Genomic DNA, 4,768 nt, shown 5'->3' with positions numbered 1-4,768 from the left:
ATAAACGCCCCGCCTTCGAAAGAGGCGAGGCGATCACTGAGCCGTAAGACAGAAACCATTGATGCCATCAGCCAATCAGAAGGCGGGTAGAAATGATTGATGGGTGAGGAAAGCCGGAGGCGTAACTAATCTCCAAATCGAAAACGACCTTATCAAGCACGATCAGACATCCCTGCAGTCTTGGCTTAGAAACGCATTTCATGTACATTGATTTTATACCGTCGTTGAATAGCGGTGGGAAAAACCATCGCTTCTTGATTTGATGGTAATTGAATCATATATTTTATATTCTTCTGTCTGTATTGAAAGATAAGGTAGCCACGAAGAGTTAAACGATGCTGTCAGTTATTGCCCATAAAAGATAGCCTTATCATTTAGCTCCCTACCGTTCGCTACACACCGTTACTCTATACCGCGGAGATAGGACCATTAATCAGTGATACAAAAAAAAGTGTAACATTTCTCACTTTAAGACATTAAAAAAAAGAAGATTAAAAATACAATTTCGTCTAATGAGTCCAAGGTCAATTTCAGAAGGGCAACGTTACTAATTGAAGATCCTTGTAATGGTAAATTTTAATCAAGTGACTTGCATTAGAAGTGTTAGAGGAACAACAATTTTAGCAGGGGTTGAATCATGTAATGCATTTGACTGAAACATGTTTCATTGACAAACAATACCTCAAACGAATTTGGCAATTGTTAATTGAACGTACGGAGTTCCCTAAAGTAGGAATAATTTGTACGATGCAACGCTACAACCACACAGTCAGTAATAGTTTGTACTATGAAAGTCGAACTGTCGACGTTTGCGTCAACAGAAGCCGATATTGATAATCTATTTCTGGCATAATCAATTGTCTCTTACTCAGAAACGCTCAAAACATCATAATTGCCACGAAGCGTCGCCTTCATCAAAAGCACCAATGAGGCGAGCACTCAGTTTCGTCATGGCTAAGGGGTTACGTAAGCAGAAATACAAATCCAGCGATTAGCAACGACCCACGTACTCGCCGTTCTTTACAACCTTTGTGCATGATTATAGGGTTAGGGACGCATGAGCGCTCGACCAAACGCATCCAAGATCTCTCGTCGTAGCCATGCTTTCTGAACGCGTGCGGTGGTCAAAAGGTTCCTGGGGCCGTAAACATTTCTTGTTGAGTAAAGTCTGATTATTTCATTTTGGAAAACTTGAAATACTTCTTTCGTGCAGGTCATGAAATTTCCCGGAACGAAATCGGTATTTTATACTTGAAGCACGTGCCCTCTCGTCCTCGTCGACATAATATATCGAGTTAAATGAAACAAGCAATGTCGCCTGATTTACGGGTCGAACTAGCGTTAAATATGTTTCTTGACCATAAATAAAAATACGTTTGGCGTCTGCGTGTATTTTCAAAGGTATCTAGACAAAGGCATTGATAATAAATGCTCATAACTGTCGACGGTGTTGGAAACGAGGTGAAGTTGATTGTTGTAAACAACCACGTTGCTTTATCCTGAATCACATAAATTTACCGTCAATGTGAATAAACCAAAACGATTTCTGCTATTATTTGTATGTATTGGTGGAGATATATTTCGATATTAAACGACGAGTACGATAACAAATTCAAAGCCTCATTCAAAGCACAATCGAAATAAAACTCCGTTTGCCTTTTAGTATTCCACAAAACTGACCGGGATTTACAATAACGTACTTGAAATGAATATTTATTTTGTTAAGAAGCTTAACTTGTTTTTCAGTCCTCGGACATAAACAGGGTGCAAGTTTGCTCAAATAGGTATTCCATGGCTGTCACCCAACCAGTGTTTTATGTTTATTGTCTGTACGTATAGACAGTGGTCATTTTACAGAAAATGTTGCAAACATATTTTAAGATGTATCTTTTAGATTAATTTTTTTACGAGATATATAGTTTAGTCTCCACATGGTTATGTTCATTCCATGTTGGGTGTATCTTAATCAAACAACGTTAAGATGAAGGAATTCGTTTTAATTTCAGCTGTTTACAAAAACAATATAATGAAATATATATATCAGATTACAGTATAATGTTTAAAGGTGATGATTTTAACAAAATAAACCGTATGCGTTTATGTACCAACAAGGAACCGTCGAAATAAAAAACCGAATAAAATGCCAAATGAGCAGGTCTTGGAAATCCACATCTTCATTGAGTGAGTGAGTGAGTACGGCTTTACGCCGCTTTTAGCAATATTCCAGCAATAACACGGCGGTGGACACCAGAAACGGGTTCACACATGGCACCCATATGGGGAATCGAACCCTGGTCTTCGGCGTGACGAGAGAACGCTTTATGCACTGGGCTATCCCACCGCCCCCAAAATCTTCATCAATGTCCTTATGATGTCTCGCTTGCAATGTTTGTATGTTGTATAACGTCACACTTTGCAATATACCCGCTATATGACGGCAGCCTGTAAATAATTGAGTTTGGACCAGACAACCCAGTGATATATATTGTGAGCAACTATCAACGCTGTCGGGGTACGATGACACGCAATCAAGCAGGTCACGGAGTCTGACCTCCCGATCTGTTAAGTCCCCTCTCAGGACCAGCATAGGATGCTGAGGACCAGAGAATTTGTATTTGGTATTTCTAAGTTATGCCACAAAATGGTGTTACTCTATGTATATATTTTTTCCAAAAGAAGAAGGACGTGTTTTCTGTTTATGTTTATTGTTTTCGAAGCAAGTTAATTTCTCATAAACTAATGACTCGGCAAGGACTAAATAGCATTTGTCTTAGATGGTCGAGTTTCCTTCCTTATGGGGCAAAGACAATTTATTTATTCATTCTACGGCTTTCATGACATATTTGCACGATTGTTTCATTATCACAACATTTAAAATATAAATATTGTATTTAAGAATGATGGTGTCCAAAGAACACATAAATTGGTTCTTCTCGCTATATTTGCTTGGTTGTAGTTACGTTTGACTTCAAAGCTGCATACCGACTATGTCTGCACGCGACTGTGTGTTGATGGCCCCCTGCATGGTATACATGCCATGGCTGTGTCAGACAATGCTAGACAAGACTACATCCGTTCATCGTTAAAGTCAACTTATGTATGTATGTATGTATGAACTGTGAGAGAGAGGGAGAGAGCGAGAGGAGGGGGAGAGAAGGAGACACAACAAACTATTTCATTTAATTATTTTTTAATGTCGGTTAAGGTAGATAACAGCAATACTTATATCACCGAAAGTCAAACAAACAGGAACAAAATTGTATTCATTATTCTCATACTACAACGCTCACGAAATACACAGGAGGATCTATACAGCGTTGTTATTGTAGCACAATGCATGTGAGATTTAATAAACATGCTCTCTCTCTCTCTCTCTCTCTCTCTCTCTCTCTCTCTTACGAAATGTCAAAGGAAAGTAACTAGGGATAAAAAAAACATATACAAGGATACATATAGTTCTGAATATATATATATATATATATATATATATATATATATATATATATATATATATATATATATTCAGAACGATTTCACTTGAAACTACTTAATTTGACTAAATGTTTCGTGCAAGCTTTTATCTACATTATAAACCTACATATCATTGTGCAAACATAACATTTCTAAACTATTGCACATGTGTTTGTTATATTAATGGTTATAGAAGGATGTAAGAATGAGCTTTATGGTAATATGTAGGAAGTCACACAAAAGAACCCTTCTGGTTGAAATACACCCAACATCGTCCAGTGCAGCAGCTGATATCACCTTTGATGTATGTATGATGCGGGTTCTTGAATACGAGAATCTTTAGAAAACATGAAAGTTTTACTTGAATGGTCCAATGTTTGGGTTCCTAATGGCCCGTCAGATACAATTGACGTCCGTCTCTTCTATCTTTATGTTTGTTCTTGAATAAAAGCGTGAAACTTAAACATGCAATTTTCAAACCGGTTCTAGCACGAGAACGACTTAATGTTTATCATATATTCATTATTTGTAAATAAAAATATTAAATCTATGCTAAGGTGTAATTAAGTTCGGAATTATTGTACATTGTAGTGTGGTGCTTATACTGAGATATTAGAGTGGTTTCAAAAATAAATATATAAACCTTGTACATGTATAAATATTTTGCTTGCCGTTTCACGAGAGTTGGGGGTCATTGCTAAAGCCGTTGTCTTACATTTGACGGCTTAAATATTTCTATACTTTGCATGTGTTCGTGACGTGGACAGGATACGTTCACCGTTTAGCGAACACCTAATATCCTCTCTATATGATTAGGATTCATAAACACATATTTATGATATGGTCGGAATGGTACCAAAGACTCTGCAGAGTTTTCTTATGATTATGGAAACGGTACAGTCGCTTATGTTTACTGTGGGTGGTTATATCAATGTGTGATATTGAGATTAATTTAAAGAAAATCAACATCGTTTGACATGAAAGTCTTGATAACGGTGTCAGAATACACAGCAAAACGCCGCAATATTGTTGATCAAACATGTATTGTAGGCATTTCGTTAGTTAAAGAATGCCAACGGAATAGCCTGAACCACATATGCTTCAAAACACTGGACCTTGTGTTGGACTAATTCCTCGCTCAGTGTCCGATCGTTGCAGCAAGCTAACCTGTGGAGGTTTCGAGTAGACATGCATAAAAAAAGGAACTGGTGGGGTGTAATTATATTTTCTCAAATGTGAATTGAACATGTGTTTGGGGGGTTGCGAATGCGTTACTGTTGTAGTCATGCAGAAATAT

Source organism: Haliotis rufescens, unplaced genomic scaffold, assembly GCF_023055435.1.
Source record: "Haliotis rufescens isolate VD_foot unplaced genomic scaffold, xgHalRufe1.0.p SCAF_4, whole genome shotgun sequence".
NCBI classification, from domain to species: domain Eukaryota; kingdom Metazoa; phylum Mollusca; class Gastropoda; order Lepetellida; family Haliotidae; genus Haliotis; species Haliotis rufescens.
This window is presented reverse-complemented; position numbering follows the sequence as displayed.